The sequence below is a fragment of the Dipodomys merriami genome, unplaced genomic scaffold (genome assembly GCF_024711535.1).
Source record: "Dipodomys merriami isolate MVZ:Mamm:240054 unplaced genomic scaffold, mDipMer1.0.p SCAF_7, whole genome shotgun sequence".
NCBI lineage: Eukaryota > Metazoa > Chordata > Mammalia > Rodentia > Heteromyidae > Dipodomys > Dipodomys merriami.
Window position 1 is genome coordinate 28,666,197 of NW_027206290.1, and position 18,820 is coordinate 28,685,016.

At 38.6% G+C, this 18,820-nt stretch overlaps 1 pseudogene; it reads left to right on the plus strand.

The window, feature by feature from the left end:
- Positions 1–17,073: 17,073 nt before the first annotated feature.
- On the plus strand, positions 17,074–18,405 carry LOC138817081 (tripartite motif-containing protein 43 pseudogene; annotated as a pseudogene).
- Positions 18,406–18,820: the final 415 nt, after the last annotated feature.

Sequence of the window (18,820 nt, forward strand, 5' to 3'; positions counted from 1 at the left end):
GCGATTGTTTCTAACATATTTATAAGATGATTTCTTTGTTGCTTTGTATGTGTCTCCCCCACAGCATAACCCATGCTTTTATTGTATTTGATGTTGGTATAATTTGTGGAGGAGAAGGGCAAAAACAAATCGTTTAAATAGGGATACAGGTGGACCCATTGTAACAATGAGATGTACAATTCGTATATCGAAAACCGAACTTTCCAACTTTGGCCAGGTATGGGGGGATGAGGTGGTTGGGAGGTGGGAGATGGGAAGGGATGGGAAAGGGAAACAAAGGAGGAGGCAACAATGCTTGCTAAGAAATGCACTCATTACCTTGCCCATGTAATTGTAACCCCTCTGTACGGTATTTTCACAATGAAAAAAAGAATACAGTGAAAGCAGGGGTTTTTGGTATAATTTGTGGAGGGGAAGGAAAAAAAAACAAATAGTTTAAATAGCGATACAGGTGGATCTATTGCAACAATGAGATGTACAAGTCGTTATGTGGAAAAAGGAACTTTACAACTTTGGTGGGGGGGAGGAGGATAGGAAGGGATGGGAATGGGGAAACAAAGGAGGAGACAACAATGCTTGATAAGAAATGTACTCATTCTGTCCACATCCCCTCCAGCATCTGTTGATGTTAGAGTTCTTGATTTTTGCCGTTCTGACTGGAGTGAGGTGATATCTCAATGTTCTTTTGATTTGCATTTCTTTTATGGCTAGGGATGTTGAACATTTCTTTATGTGTCTATTGGCCATCCTTCTTTCTTCTTCAGAGAAGTTTCTCTTTAAGTCTTTCGCCCACTTATTTATTGGGCAGTTGTTTCTTTGAGGATTTGTTGTTGGGGGGTTTAATTTTTTGAGTTCCAAGTATATTTTAGATATGAGACCCTTGTCCGTTGTATGGCTAGTAAAGATCTTCTCCCAATCCGTGGGCTTTCTATTGATCTTGCTAGCTATGTCACTTGCCCTGCAGAAACTCTGCAACTTTATGCAATCCCATTTGTCCAACCTTTCTTTGATTTGTTGTGTTTCCGGGTCTCTATTCAGAAAGTTTCGGCCTGAGCCAAGGAGACCTAGGGTTTCTCCTATTCCATCCTGTAATGTTTTCAGAGTGTCTGCTTTGAGTTCAAGGTCTTTGATCCATTTGGAGTTGATTCTGGTGCAGGGTGATATATAAGGATCTAGCTTAAGTTTTCTACATGTATTTAACCAATTTTGCCAGCACCATTTACTGAAGAGGTTGTCTTTCTTCTATTCTATTGTTTTAGCTCCCTTATGGAAGATTAGATGGCTATAGGTCTGTAGATTCATTTCTGGGTTTTCAATTCTATTCCATTGGTCCTGAGGTCTGTTCTTATGCCAATACCAAGCTGTTTTGATTACTATGGCTGTAAAGTAGAGTTTGAAATTTGGTATTGATATTCCTCCAGCAGTGGTCTTTCAGTTGAGGAGCGTTTTTGCTATTCGGGGTCTTTTATTGTTCCATATGAATTTTTGGATTGCCTCTTCTATTTCCTTGAAGAATGAGGTTGGAATTTTGATAGGTATCGCGTTGAATTTGTAGATAGCCTTGGGAAGTATTGCCATTTTCACGATGTTAATCTTTCCAATCCAGGAGCATGGGAGGTTTTGCCATGCTGGAGGGGATGTAGACAGAAAGGAACCTTACTTCATTGTTGGGAATGTAAACTTGTTCAACCACTTTGGAAAGCAGTATGGAGGTTCCTCAAAAGACTTCACATAGAACTCCCCTATGACAAAGCAATCCCACTTTTGGGCATTTACCCAAATGTTTACAAACAAGACCACACTAAAGCTACCAGCACAACTATGTTTATTGCAGCATTATTTACCATAGCTAAGATATGGAACCAACCCAGATGCCCCTCAGTAGATGAATGGATCAAGAAAATGTGGTATATATACACAATGGAATTCTATGCCTCCATCAGAAAGAATGACATTGCCCCATTTGTTAGGAAATGGAAAAACTTGGAAAAAATTATATTAAGTGAAGTAAGCCAGGCCCAAAGAAACATAGGTCCCATGGTTTCCCTTATTTGTAATATCTAGTATATGTATGAGTCAAGCGGAAAAGGTCAGATAATGTGATGTCAGGAAAATGAACCCTTAGATGTGTATTTTAATGTTTTTTTCTTTCATGCATGTGTTTCTAACACATTTATAAGATTATCTCTTTGTTGCTTTGTATGTCCCTCCCCCACAGTATAACCCCTGCTTTCACTATATTTGATGTTAGTATAACTTGTGGAGGAGATGGGGAAAAACCAGTTGTTTAAGGATACAGGTGGACCTGTTGCAACAATGAGAAGTACAAGTTGTCATGTCCAAAACGAGCTTTACAATGTCGGTGCGGGGGGGGGGGAAGAGGGGGGAAGGAGAAGGATTGGGATTGGGGGGGAGGGGGGATGCTGGGAAGGGATGTGAAGGGTAAACAAAGGAGGAGGCTGCAATTCTTGGTAAGAAATGTACGCATTATCCTGCCCATGTAATTGTAACTCCTCTGTACAGTATGTTCACTAATAAAATAAAATTAAATTTAAAAAAAAGAAATGTACTCATTATCTTGCCCATGTAATTGTAACCCCTCTGTACAGTATTTTCACAGTAAAAATAAAAATAAAAAAATAAAAGAAAAGAAAACAGGAGAGGGGAGGAAATGAGTTTTACTTTTGGTTGTGTATAATACAAGTTAGTGTCTGGATGCACTTTTCAATTTGAAGCACTAGTAAAGACAAAGAATTCTTGCTATCCTGGGTATCATTCCACTTCAGAAATCATGAATTCCAATATATCATTTTGACTTCAATTTCTTTTCCTTGCAACACTTTAATTCCTTTATTGTAATTTTCCTCTTTGCAATCTCATCGCCAACACTAATTTTTTTGTCAGACTTTAGATTCATTTGTGGAAAATGACAGAAGATATGAAGAAATGAAACGTACAGAAGCAGGAATGAATCCTGATAAAAATTCTCAAGTAATTCTTGGCACTCAAAAGTAAAAGTGAGGTCCTCCAAACATTATTTAAGACTCCACACAAGCTTCCTCTACACCTCTCACATCTCTGCCCTTCTGCTAAACATTCTTGCTCCAACCTCATTGGCATCTGCCATTCATCAAACATGTGATACAGCTCCCTTTGAAGTCATTTGTCTGACTGGTCCCACTGCTTCAGGCTCTATCTTCTTTGTTTTTCTTGTCTTTACCTAGACAGGTTTTGAGCCCATTTTCAAGGCTGTCTCAATTACTGTCCCAATTACTGATCTAGAATATCCAACCAGCATTGTTTTCCTGGACTGTTTGTTGTCTTCTCTTAGGGTACTGCCTCCCAACACCACATAATAAATGTTTAATTTATAACTTTTGCTCTTTATTTTTTATGTATTTATTAGGAGTTTGACACATTTACGATTCATTTTTCCCACAATTATGCCTACTAAGCATATATATATATATATATATATATATATATGTATATATATAATGCTTTTAATACAGGCTACAAATTTGCCTCTTCTCAGGACAACACAGGATTGATTGTAGGCCATGGTAGCACTGTACTTTGGCTTGAGGCTGTTATTCCCTGTGTTCCATTAAACCATTTACAATGGAATCTTGGACATCAATAATCAGAATAAACTTGTCAAGTGAGTTCTGAATCATTTTGTATGTTGTGTTGTGGGAGGAGTCACATATCCTGGGTTTAAAATTGAAGAGAGTTTTAACATTTGGATTTCTAGTACTTAATATTGCTCTCTCTATCCATTCAATGTAGATTGCTTATGCACAGTGTATGAATGAATCATAGTTATCATTGGTGCCAGAAAGAGCAAGATGAAGGAACATGAATCAATCCTGAATCAGACTCTGTAGTTGATGAGTGTATACTGAATGCCCAAGGAAGGAGTGTAGAGAGAACAGTGAATTCTAAGTGAAAGTGGATGGGAAGATCACTGGACCATTGTTTGGCTTGTATCCTCCTGTGCAACAAAGAGCACAGGATAGATTTTAAGGTGTCTCATATAAGTCCATGGTTGAGCCTAAGAGAGACAACAAATTACTCGAAGTTATTAATCAAGAGATGTCAGGAAGTAGTATTGGATCTAAGTTACTTTTGACAGAGATTTACGATCTAAATCATAAAGAAAGAGGTAAAGACAGAAACACACAATTAGAGAAAAACAGAAACAGAAACTTACAGAATACAAAAGGTAGGAAATCAAAATGATCTCAAAGAGTCATTAAGGCCAAGCATCTGTATAGAAATGGAGAGAGAAGTACCAACAGAACAATGTTTGAGAGGACAGATCAATGGAGCATGCTCTCTGGATATGGAGAGTAGAGGATTTTTTGTTGTCTGTGACTCTGCTGTAAGTTTGAGCAATGTGATGATATTATTTATAATACTTGTCCTGACTACAAAACTACACCATTTTCAAGTTCAGGACTAAGGTCATACAAATATTAGGCAAAAGAGTAGGTATCCACAAACAGATGGTGGAGTTACTCAGGTGTACAGAGGGACAAAGTCCTAATTAATATAAAGTTTATTTTTTTATGGTATTTATCTGTTAAATTTCAAACTTTCTAGTAAGCTTCAAATTTCATGCTACAAAAGTAGATAATTGCATTTGTGTATATGAACAATACTGGTTGAACAATCTGCATATTTTTGAATTTGTCCTGAATCCTTCTCTTTTTATTTGCCATGTGGAAAGAGATGTGGGTGAGGAAGAAGGGTGAAGGAATGGGAAAATGGGGAAAGCATACACAAAGAATAGGACTTTGACAAATGAAAAGGCTTCCAACACATCAACTACATCTCCAACAGAAAATTAGAACATTTCTAAATCAAATGAATTGAATACAAGAGAACTTGACAATACTGCCATTATATATCCTCGGAAAAGAGCAAGTGACTTGTAAAATCTGCTAAGGAAAGTAAAACTGAAATATGGGCATTAAATTCCAGTCTCCATGGACAAATCAAAGGTAAATCCTGTATAATATGACTTCCAAATTTTGAGACCCAGGTAGTTAATGACTTCACAAAAGCTATGATGCACTGAAAAATTCCAACTCACACAATGTTTTAGGTGAAATTGAAGAAGCATGAAAATATTTGGAATAGAATCTGTGGATTCAAATGATAAAATAAAGTCAAAGCAGAGAGTTGGCAGTTGCTCGTCTTTGCTTTGGTGTTTCCTTCTTTTTTTCACATTCTAAAAATCCTTTATTACTAAACTAATATCAATCTTGCATTTTTATTGTGAAAATACCATATAGAGGGGTTACAATTACATGGGCAAGATAATGAGCACATTTCTTGTGTGTTGGAACTTACAGGTACCTTTTTCAGGTTGCTTAGCAGCTGGGTTCCATATGTAAACTAAGTCCCTCCAATTTGACTTGTGTGGGATTTGTAAGGTAGAAAGAGGGGCTAGCAGGGCTCTGGCATTTGTTTATGAGGTACATAAACATTGGAATATTATTGGATCTTCTTCTGTTGTGTACTTGTCATTTGCTTTGTGAAAGATTATGAAGGACAGGGTACCGGTGAGACGATTTCTATATTCAGAGACAATGAGATGCCTTTGAGTCAGAATTAAGCAACCTCTCCCAGAAGTCCCATCTTCAGATAGCAGCGCTTCAGTGGGCCCTGAGGAGCACTGGTGTTATTTCAAAGAAACTCAGCTTAGACTGCCACTTCCAGCTCTCCAACTTTAGGAAACAAAGTCTCTATATCTAAATCCTCTCTGTAAGATGGGGAAAAAAACAGTTATAAAAGACTTTCAGCTTTCTGCTGCTGAGTTTGGCTAGGTTCTCAACTATCTGAAATCCATAATGAAGAATATAAATTTGTGAAAATTGTGAATGTTTTGATAGCTACAAAAAGTGTGCTTTCTTCTTGCTCTGAATATAGATACACAAAATTAAAGTCCTCATAACTATTAAGAGTCAAGGAGGAACCATGTTCTCTCCAAGTAAGTGCCAACTCATAGAAGAATCTGACCGCATCTGCCTGTTTATATTCACTTGTGCATGGAGAATTAATATTAACCAAATCTTAACAATATGGTTAGATACACATACCTTCCATTTTCTCATATTTATACCTTTTTTTATTACAATAATCACATCTGTCTTTTATCTTATTTTCTGCTACCTGCTTCTAAAAACCCTGTCCATTTCAGAAAATGTGTTTTAAATGCTACATCTTCGGTGGAAATTTCCACTACATATATTCCCAAACTGTACATTTTTCCTTTGTCAAAAAGTGACACCATTCTCCAAATCATACCATACAACTTTCCATGGTGATTTTTCTAAAGAAATCGAGAAGAAACTTAACGTAAATATTTGAAAAATAAAAAAAGATCAAATCTGAGAGAAGCTTTGCTTCAGTGGTCTAATTTACACAACCTTTTCTAATTAATTGATATTCAGGTTTTTAGACTTATAGCTTCTATCTTGGCAGATTTTTGTAATACAAAATACCAACAAGAAGAACTAGAAACTCTACATCTAGACTTATGGTAGACTTATGGATTTGTTCATGTGCTAGAATGGATTATATAATTGCTTGCAGAAACACATGTATAGTATATAAACAAAGTAATTTTCATTTGCTTCATACAACTTCATGAGAGTAAGTAGGTAACCCAAGTTAGAAAGTCCTCCAATTAAAACTAATTGGTAATTCACCAGTAATATTACCTTTAGGTTTGTAGACACACTTCTAGAAAATTTCCATTCAGAACAAATATAAAAGTAAAGTGCCATCAATATTAAGTGACTCACCCTTGTATTCCTAGCTACTCAGGACGTTGAGATTATAGGATCAAGTGTGAGACAGCACAAGGCAGGAAGGTCTGTGAGACTCTTATCCTTAATTAACCACCAAAACACTGGAAGTAGAGTTGTGGCTCAAGTGGTACCATGTTAGCATTGAGCAGAAAAGCTCAGGGGCAGCAATGAGGCCCTGAGTTAAAGACCCAATATCTGCACAAAAATGTTTTTTTTTGGGGGTCCGGTGGTGGGGCCTGAACTCTGGGCCTGGGTGCTGTCCCTCAGCTCTTTTAGCTCAAGGCTAGTGCCCTACCACTTGAGCCACAGCGCCACTTCTGGCTTTTTGCTTTATGTGGTGGTGGGGAATCGAACCCAGGGCCTCATGCATGCAAGGCAAGCACTCTACCACTGAGCCACCTCCCCAGCCCCACAAAAATGTTTTTTTAAAAACAAAAATGTATACTGTCAGTATAAAGCTATAGAACAATCCAGTTTACTATTAATAGAATGTAACCAAATGAAATGAAATACTTATCTTTAAAAATGGGAGAAAATGCCTAACATCATTTGATTTGTAATTAAGCAAATCAACATGTGTGGATTTGATTATAAGAACAGAGGCAAAGACCATATGCAGAAGTACAAATGCACTGCTTTGTCTGGAGCTTGATCTAAATTTTGATGTTTGACATTTCAGTAGTGAACTATCAGAGCTATACAGATTGAAAATTATGTTACAATATTCACATGCTGATAAGCCACATCTTGAAAAACACTTTTACTGTGCCCATAGGACCCTGTCTTATTGCTCTACAAACAATAAACTGATACTGAAATATGATATTTCTTCCTTTATTCTTCTAATATACCATTTCTGAAACATGCTAGTGAATTTATTTCACCAAGAAGAAATTAATTTTCTTTTCTATGAATTTTTCTAATTAAAAATTAAGTTTATGAATTTAAAAATAATGAATGAAGAACTAAACAGGCATAGCCTACACTTTTAAAATGAAAACAAGTAAGAACCCAAAAGAATTTTATTATCTGCCCCAATGTAGTTATTATATAATATGGTAAGATAATTCAAACTTTTGAAAATACCTTATATTTTAAAATACCAGAAGAAATCCAAGAAAAGATACAAAGCAACAACCATGTTTTAAAAAGACTCCATTAGGATTTGTTACATTTTTTTCTTTTTTTATTGTGAAAATACTGTACAGAGGGGTTACAATTACATGGGCAAGATAATGAGTACATTTCTTATCAAGCATTGTAGCCTCCTCCTTTGTTTCCCCTTCCCATCCCTTCCCATCCTGCCCCTGCCCCCCCCAATCCTCCCAGCTCCCCCTCCCCTCCACCCAAGTTGTAAAGTTCGTTTTCGACATAAGGACTTGTACATCTCCTTGTTGCAATGGGTCCACCTTTATCCCTATTTAAACTATTTGTTTTTCCCCTTCCCCTCCACAAATTATACTGACATCAAATACAGTGAAAGCAAGGGTTATACTGTGTGGGGGGGAGGGAGTATTTGTTACATTTTTAAACTTAGAAACAAAATTCAGTTCTGAGCTTCTGTATTTTCCATAGCTGATAGTTTATGACACTATTATCCTCTAATCATCAAAAATCTAGAACTGGAGCTGTGTCTCAAATGGTAGAGTGTTAACTTTGAGTAAAAGAGCCAAGTAAGCTAATGACGGCCTGAGTTCAAGCCTCAGTGCCAGCGCACACAACATACACACACACACACACACACACACACACACACACACACACACACACACACACACACATACACACACACACACATACACACGTAAGTATCCTTACTGAGGTAGGAAAAAGATATCTCTTTAAATTGTCTCATAAAAAGTACCTTTAAGATCTTTTTAACTCAGTCAATTGTCAGGCATAAGTGAGAAACTAAACCATTGTAAGAGGCAAACAGGTTTCTTACAAGAGTTACCAAACAATTTTAAGGATTTTTGTTTTCAAACATGGCATTTTTGTTCTCAAAAATCCCATTCTGGGGGATGGGAAGGTGGCTCAATGGTAGAGCGCTTGCCTTGCATGCATGAGTCCGTTGGTTCGATTCCTCAGCACCCATAAGCAGAAAAAAAAAGCCAGAAGTGGCACTGTGGATTAAGTGATAGAGCGCTAGCCTTGAGCTGAAGAGCTGAGGGACAATGCCCAGGCCCAGAGTTCAGGCCCCACAACCACCCTCCCCCCCAATCCCATTATTCAACTAATTTTAATGCAGCTAAAATTCACAAAAGATCATGTGAAATTATGAACTGATTAGAGGTAATATGATTTTAGAGAGGATTAAAATATTTTTTCACTTGTGTTCCCAAAGTTTATACTCCTATGTACACATATTACATTTTTGTGTGTATATATTGTAGAAGCTTTAATATCAAAATGCCCTGCATCAAAGCCCAAGTCTTATTTATTCACGTTCAGTATTTTCTGTGGTATTGAGTTCATGGTTAGGCTCAATAACAAATGCTTGATAACTCGATTAAAAGTAATCAATGTAAAGTATATTTTTCCAGTTGGTTTTGCTAAATTGGATCAATAATTTAGACTCATTCTTGAGTGGTAACTAAGATAATAAAAGCAACCACATTCTTTCTGATCTCAGCTTCAAAAGCACTATTCACATAAAGAAAATCTTTAACATTCAACCAGAAGATTGGATTCCTACAGTCCTCTCAGCCAACACATGCAGATTTTCTTTTCTATTTTTTCAATCTTCAACCAATCTTCTCAGTCTATTTAATTGTATGGTTATCTGATCCAGGGGGATCTCCTCTATTAAAACATAAATATCCATGAAAAGATCTCACTTGTCTCCCATGGAATGTGATCACAATGAAAGTTGGCAATATAATTTTTAGAGATATGACAGACAGATGGAGAGAAGGACTTCAAGCTTTATTTACTTGATAACAATGAAGTATGCACTTAAATTATGATTGGCCTAAGTTAACAGTGTAATTTTTATCTTTGTGCCAAAAGGTCAGGCCTATGACATAAACTAAATGATGATGTTTAGGGCATGTTAAGATATAGATATCTTACAAATCCTAGTCAAAAATTCTCATGACAGCAGATGTGGTCCCTAGCATTTATTGTTTCTGTGGTAACATTAACCAGGCTGTCCTATGGGGAAAAACAATTCCTCTTGGGTTTGCCTATACCTTATATTAAGTTTTTATAGTTTCAGGCACCCTCAAAATTCTTTACTTGCAGACTGAAGGACTTTAGAATATGAAAATCCTTGTGATTCTCCAGGAAAAATTAAAAACACTGCCTTTGCTAAAACTGAGCACCTGGGACCATCAATTTTACTTTGTTATTTTTGAAATAGCTAGTCATATCCCTAGGACCTAGTATGTTATTGAATGTGAAATTATTAGTTTAAGGACAACACAGCCTACTGAAGCTACCCTGTTATCACTAACAAACAAACAAAAAAGAACCAAAGGCATGGAGCACATTCTCCATAGTCTGGTTATTGTTTCCACCAGTTCATTAGGAATAGCATCAGAATAGATAAACTATAATTCTTAGAGGCCTTTTCCTTTCTCCAGGGACAAATGCTTAGCAGGAAAGCCAGACAATATAAGGAAAGTAACAAATCTCAAAGCTTCTCCAGAAAGATTTTAATTAGAAATAAATTGGCTAGATGCTAGTGACTCAAGTTTGTAATCCCAGCTACTCAAGAGGCTGAGATCTGAGGATCACAATCTGAAGCCAGACTATGGCAGGAAAGTCTGTGAGACTCTTATCTCCAGTTAACCAACAAAAAAAAGCCAGAAGTGGAGCTGGCTGTGGCTCAAAGTGGTGGATTTCTAGCCTTGAGCATCAATTCTCAGGGATAATGTCCAAGCCTTGAGTTCAAGCCCCAGGACACACACACACACACACACACACACACACACACACACACACACACACACACACACACACTTCTGAATATAAGACTGAATTATAGAAGATGCCTTAAAATCAACATATATCAGTATATACTCTACTTCTAAGTCAAAGATAATTTTGAGTAATTTGGCTATGGCCTCTATTCTGCAAGGGTTTACTTAATGTCAATAAGAAAAGTTGTGTATTTATGTCAATATGAGTAAGGAATCTCATTAACCAAGTCCTGCTTTTATATGTTGGCCTTTGTGCAGATAAGATGCACACATTTTACCAAACATAGTAGTTCAAACCTGTAATATCAGCTACTTGGAAGAGAGTGAGGAGTTATACTTCAAGATCATCAAGGTCAAGTTGAGCAGGCTCCATCTCAAACAATGGTTGAAGTGTGGTACCTTACATGTAACATTGTAACAATACAGCAAGCACAAATAGGAGGATCTAGTATTAACCAAGTAAACTCAAATGGCAAAGCACCTCCTTAACAAAGATTTAAAATCCTGGTACCAAAAACAAAACAAAACAAACAAACAAACCCAGTGGTATTTTAAACTTTGTTGATATATCTAAAAGCATTTCATTATTTTGTTTCTAAATTTATTTTTTAAATACATGCTGGCTTCTAAATTTTTTAATATTATTTATTTTCAGAAATTTTTAGTTTATTTGTATAGATTGATTAGAGGTAAAATGTCATTCTCTGAAACCCCATTTAATATTCTATACCAATATGCCAATTATACAAGGAAACAAATAGAAAATTATCCCAATTGCTTATAGTTTTATATATTGGACAGAAATGCAAGAATCAGAAAGACACTCACACACATATCATGGAAATAAATGGCAATTATTGTATCTTAATTGAAATGAAATTGTGTAAGTTAACAACTGAGAAAACAGTTCATTATATTTCAAAATATCTTTATAACATTTTGGTAAAAGATTCAAACTTAAGTAAAACGTATAATACAGCAATAACTCTTCATATTTGTGGATTTCTGAAACTGGAATAAGCTTTAGTAATGATTTTTCTTGACTATGTAAATATAATTCAGAACAAGTTTTTTAAAGGCATTTTAATTGATAGCTTTTAAAAATTTTCTTTCTTCCTCATGAATCATTTGATTTTTTTCTTATTTGACAGTGAAGCTTCTTTTACTTTGCTTCCTCCTTTTCTTCATCCTTTCTTTCCTTCTTCCTTCCTTCCCTCCCTCCCTCCCTCCCTCCTTCCCTCCTTCCTTACCTTTTTTCTTTCTTCCTTCCCTCTTCCTTCCTTCCTTCCCTTCTTTCATCCTTCCTCCCTCCCTCCCTCCCTCCCTCCCTCCCTCCCTCCCTCCCTCCCTCCTTCCTTCCTTCCTTCCTTCCTTCCTTCCTTCCTTCCTTCCTGTCTTTCTTTCTACCTTCATGTGTGTGGATGTGCCACTACTGGTGCTAAAGACCCTGCCCTATCCTTTGTTTGTCTCTCAAGTCTGCCTTCTACCACTTGAGCTTTGGCTTCGCATCACCTTTCTGATATTTAACTGGAGCTATGACTCAATGATTTGTCTGTTGGGCTGGCTTTGAACCAAATTCCTGAAGCCTGGCCTTCCTGAACAGCTGCATAGCTACCCTTACAAGTTTAAGCCACTAGTGACCAGCTGTGTTACAAATGCACTTTTGAAAGACGGGGAACAGAATTTTCCAATGTTGGAGAATGACAGGATTTGCCAACCTTGACACACTCACTAAAAATAAAGTCACAATGTTAAGGCTTTTTTTGTCAGTCATGAGGCTTGAACTCTGGGCCTGGGTGCTGTCCCTCAGCAATTCAGCTCAAGGCTAGTGCTCTACCACTTGAGTCACAGTGGTACTTCCAATTTTCTGGTGGTTAATTGGAGGTAAGAGTCTCACATACTTTCCTGCTCTGGCTGTCCTTGAACTGTGATCCTCAGATCTCAGCCTCCTGAGTAGCTAGAGTGAAAGATATAAGCTAGAGGCACCGGGCTTTGTTAAGGCATTTTGATTGCTGGAAAAAAATAATTTTGCCACCAGATGTTTTATCTTGGATATGTTCAACATACTTCTTTGTGAGACTCAATGCTGTCTTATATTTACTTTTGGTCTTTACTAATTTTTGATAAATTGAATGATTTCAAGGTAATCGTTTAAAGGTGACATCTAGACCATAATTGCCTAAGCAGCTACAGAATACTAAATGGCATATAGGTTTTTGTAAGTATTGCATTTGGTTGTATTTGCTCTGTAACTAGAAGTAATTGGGTTCAAGACCCATATGGAGAATAGTTATTCTAAATATACCATGCAATTTTCTATTGATAATCATAGAAAAGCTTAATTTATACACTAGGCATACTAAGCATACAATAGCAACCCATTCTAACAATACAACATTATGCTCTTCTGCTGTTTGTTGCTATCTGTCTTTCACTCCAGACACTTAATTGTCCTGTATTCATTTCTTCTCTCATAATCATATGGAGATGAAAAAAATGCTTACCCAAGATGCAATGAGGTCACACACAAACACATACACACACACACAAAAGGATGAGGAACAATAGCTTAGGAGATTGATTAAGAAAGTCCTCATTCTTTTGGAGGATTCTTTGCCAGCTCATCTTCTCAAGATAGTGACTTGTCACCCAGTATCATCTGTTGGAACAGGCTATTGTCAAAATCAGGAAGGAAGGAGCTAATTGGTCAGTTATTCTGTGTCAAGCACTTTATAGTCTTATTAATTATTCCATGCTGGCTTTGAACTTGTGATACTTCTTCCTTACCTATTGTATTATTAGGATCATAGAACAATTAATGCCATCATCAGGAGCCTTCTGCCATGAGCTCATTGAAGCCTAATGACTTCCTCAAGTACCTACCTCCAAATACGATTAATATATAAATTTGAAGATGTTTCTAATATTTGAACTTTTATGAGGACACATTCAAGCCATAATAATGGCAAAGAGAACCTTCTACCCACAGTCTCTTATTGAATGTTATTTCCACTTAGAGCCTTAGAATAACTTGTAGAAAGGCCTAGGCTGAGATTTGAAGAGGAGTCTGCTTAAACCCAAACACCTGGAAGTGTGTTTACCCCAGTGCAAATTAGACCATAATAACTGACCCTATGCAATGGGCCAATTTAGCAAACTTTTATTCTGATGAATGTTGCTGGGGAATAACCTGAGGAAGTCCCTTCTGCTAAAGGTCTTGAATGCTACCCTAGGGTCTTAGTTTTATTCTGTTAAGCCTGGAGTAGTGATCAGAAGATTTCTACATCAGGGAGATGTATAATTAGAGCTGTTCTCTGGATAGTGGATGAGTTCTCAGGAGGCAGTGAGAGGCAGCCCAAAACTATGACCTTGAAAAAATAGTTTAAAGGTATAAGAAGGAAGTTGTGACCACTGGGATTGAGAATGAAATGAAGAAATGGAAACTTCTGGGATTCACAGGTTCAATCTGATAGAAAAGCTAGGCCAGATTCAAAGGGTTTATTTTATTTATTTACGTATTCTCGACAGTCCCAAGGCTTGAACTCAGGGGGGAGGGCACAGTCCCTGAGCTTTTCTGCTCCAGGCTAACACTCTACCAATTGAGTCATGGTTCCACTTTGGGCATTTATTTATTTATTTATTTATTTACTTTGGTGTGGTTCAGTGCAGATGAGTCTCATGGACTTTCCTGCCTGGAGTGGCTTTCAAAATTGATCCTTAGATCTTGGCCTCCAGAGTTTTTATGATTACATGTGTGAGCCGCTGGGGCTGGGCTTTTTCTCTAATTTTTAAGTGACATAAAATATGGTCTTGGAAAGACACAATGCCTATGTGTATCTGATCATGCTAAGTAATGCTTATAAGGATTGCTGAAAAGAGAACACCACTTAGTTCAGGCAGAAAAGAATTAATTAGGAGCACCAAACCTCTAGCCTGCACGGGATGTAGTATACTGAGTTGTGCCAGGCCACACTGGAGAGTAGGGTATAGCACAAGTATAGCATGCAGTAGACTGACTAATGGTGGAATGATATTATGCAGGGAAAGGGGAGGAGGAGGTATGGCCCCAACAGAAGTGAAGTGACCTCAGAGAATAAGGAAGTGACCTCAAAGCCAGGGGACCTTCTGTTGACTCACAGTCAGGTGATTTACAACCACAGGTGATTTCTGTGAAAGCTGTAAGCTGTCCTTCACAAAGAAGAGGTGGGAGGGGGGGAGGCATGGGGTTGATACCCAGGAAGGACCTCATAACACTATTTATGAAAATGTACCTGAGAAACTGAAAACAAAAGCACTTAATCCTTTTTTTTTCTTTTTGCTGTTTTTATTTACTTTTTCTTTTCTATTTGCACATGTATATGTCTTTGGCAGTATAAGGGGAGAATCAGAAGGGACTAAGGGAGAAAAAAAAATGCAGCAGTGGGGGCTGGGAAGGTGGCTCAGTGGTAGAGTGCTGGCCTTGCATGCATGAGGCCCTGGGTGCAATTCCTCAACACCACATAAGCAGAATAAGCCAGAAGTAGCGCTGTGGCTCAAGTGGTAAAGCATGCACCTTGAGCTGAACAGCTCAGTCACAGTGCTCAGACCCAGAGTTCAAGCCACATAATGGACAAAAAAGAAAAAAAGAAAGAAAGAAAGGTGTTCAAGAGTGGTATTTACTGGACACTATATTGAAAATAAAATATATAATTTCTGGATGGGATGGGAGGGAAAGCTGGAAGATAGGCAGGGAAACAGTGAAATTTTCTAAAAAGAAATGTACCGTTTATCTGATTTACGTAACTGTACTACATCTGTATATCAAATTCAAAATAATATAAAATAAAAATGTAATTAAAGTGAATAGAGGAAATAAAGTAAAAACAGAGGTTGGGAGAATCATGGCTCAAAACCGGCCTTGGTAAAATGTTCCAAGAATATAAGTTTCACTAGAAAGAAACCTGCCAAGTGATTGAGGGAGAAAAGAGGTTATTGGGAAGAGAACAAAGCACTAACTGGCAAAAAATATAGGCAGGAAAAAACAGAGAGGAAGGAAAAAAAAAGAGGAGAGTGGTATTCAGGCAAATTTTAAAGAAAAGGGGGGCAGCTATATTTCGGCAGATGCAGAAGTGATCTCAGGCCCTGGAGACTCTCTCAATATTAGAGGGAGGGGTGAACAGGGCAGTACAAGAAATGATCTTACCATATAAGGAAGTGACGTCAGAGTCTAGGATCCTGTGTTGGCTCACAGTCAGGGGAATACAGTTTTCAAGCAAATGAAGCAGAAGTGGAAGAGAGAGGTTTCCCAGAAGACCTAACAATTATCACATCTCAACCAATACCAAAATAAGGTGGTACATGCCTTCTATCTAAGATGAATGCAAAGTGTGAATAGTTCAGGAGAGGCTAAGCATAAAAACACGTTCATATTCCAAAAATAAAAGCAGAAGTGGATGAAGACATGGCTGAAGTTGAGCATCAGGCCTGACAAATTCCAAAAAAATAAGTGTTGGATGATCACCTGTTAACAAACAAAAACTCAGCTACTTTTGAAGATCCACAGGATACAGTGGATGATGCCACCTAAAGTTGCCTACAGTCTGGTGGAAAAGTAATAAACAATAGTCCCAATGGAGAAGATAAACAGAATAAAAATACGAAGGAAAAACAAACAAATACAATAAACCTTTTCCAAGCCTGGACAAACCTAAATTGCACCTAACCCAAATCAAAAAGCTTGGTCTTTGTAGAAGGAAATTGTAATAAGCAGTTCCTTGAAAGAGGAGGTGAAAGGTGTGGCTGCCAGGATGTAAATACCAACTCCTATTGATATGTAAATCAGCTTCCCTAAAAGACCATTCAGGGACACTTCCTGTCCTGGGCCCACCCCCTTTAAGTATAAATAGAGCGGAAGTCTGTACTCAGCATTGCTGGAGAAGATCCCACAGCAGCAGGACAGAGGCCATTTGGATCTTGGAAACTCCAGGTGAGGATCAGAGTGGGAGAATCTACTCTTCTCTTAATACTTCTCTCCTTGGTTTGGTGGTGTTGTTGGTGGTGTTGTTTTGTTGGTTGTGGGGCTTGAACCCAGGGCCTGGGTGCTGTCCCTGGCCCACTTTGTGCTCAAGACTGGGCATTGTTCCAGGGCCACTTTGTGGTCAAGTTTACTGCTCTATCACTTGAGCCAAAGCCCACTTCTGATGTTGGCGTGGTGAATTGGAGATAGGAGTCTGTGTCAGGGGGACTTTTGTGGCCGAGGCAGTTTCAAGGCTTGATCCTCAGATCCCAGTCTCTTGAATAGCTAGGCTTCTAGGGGTGAGCCACCAGCACCGCATTAGATTCTAGGAATAATGGACCCTGACATTGCCCAGGCCTTCCAGAAGGAAGTGAGCTGTGCCATCTGTATAAATACTTTCATAGAGCCAGTCACCCTAGAGTGCGGGCACAGTTTTTGTCGACCTTGTCTCTGCCTTTGCTGGGAAGAGACCCAGACCCCAGCCAGGTGCCCTGGATGCAGGGGACCCTGCCAGCAGAGAAACCTCAAAACCAACGTGGTTCTCAAGAGCCTGGTGGCCATTGCCAGAAGAGCCAGCCTCAGGCGGTTCCTGAGCTCGGAGGAATACATGTGTGGGACACACAGGGAGACCAAGCAGATATTCTGTGAGGTAGAGAAGGCCCTGCTCTGTAGGAGCTGCTCCCAGTCTCAGGAGCACAGGGCTCACAAACACCATCTCCTAGAAAGGGCTGCTGAGGAGCAGAGGGAGGTGATTTCAAAGCAGATGGACACTGTATGGGAAAAGACTCAAGAAAACCAGCGCAATTTACATAAGAAGAGGAGACTCATCAACCAATGGGTTCGTTATGTGAACCTATACGGAGGCATGACCCAAGATGCTTTTGCAGTGCTGCAGCTGGGTGTCCAGGAGGAGGAAAGACAGCATTTCCAGCTACTGATCAATGAAGGAAGAGCCATGTTACTGCAACTCAGAGAAAGGGAAACACAAATGCTTCAGAAGAAGCATCAGCTCAGGAAAACGTATCAGGAGCTGATGGAAACATACCAGAAGCCAGATGTGGAACTGCTTCAGGATGTAGAGTTGACCCTAAAGAGCTGTGAGTCAGTGTTGGTCTTCATGCCTCTCCCTCTGAGGCCACAGCTCAGTGTCCCTCCCATGCCTGGACTGATAGAGAGGCTCAGCCAGTACCAAGTGGAGATTTCCTTCAATGAAGCTGTGGGGAATCAAGTTCATGGGAGCAGTGTTAGACATGACCATCAATATGCAGTTTTGAATTCTGAAGATTCCCTCCTCTTCACTGCTTTTGGTCACCAAGTCTTCAGCTCTGGGAAGCATTACTGGGAGGTTAGTGTAGATGACTCTTCCACCTGGGCCCTGGGAGTTGTTAGGGATTCTGCCATAGGGAGCAACCTCACTGAATATGAGGACCTTTTCCTCCTTCTGTTTGTGAAGGAGAACACTCTTTACACCCTTTTTACCACCTCCCCAGTGATGCCTCACTATGTAGAGAAGCCTCTGGGCCGGGTTGGTGTGTTTCTTGATCTTGATCATGGCAGTGTGAGTTTTTGGAATGTGGCTAAGAGTGTCCTTATCTGGAGATACCCCACTGGCTCTCTCCAATTTCCTGTCAGGCCCCTTTTTTCCAGGGGTATCCCTTTGTCATAAGAGAAGAGACTATGTGTTGGGAACTCCAAAGCAGAGAACCTTTCTCAAATGAAGCAAACCACTAGTAATGTACTAATATGAATTTCTTTGCACAATAATTGCATTATATTATAAAATATGGAGAAAACATAAAATAAAATATAGAATGTGAAAAAAAATGAAGGTAAGCTAACATTGCAACAATGCAACAAGAGAGCAAATAAATATTTAAAAAATTGCTACAAAAATAAATCCATGCCAAAACGAGTCCCCAGTGACTGCTTTTTACCCTGAATGGGGTTGGGGCTCAGAATAGCAAAAAACAACACTGAATATAGTGGGCACTGTTGCTTTACCAGTAATCTTTGCTACTCAGGAGGCTGAGCTCTGAGCATGGCAATTCATAGCCAGCATATACAGGAAAATCCAAGAGAGT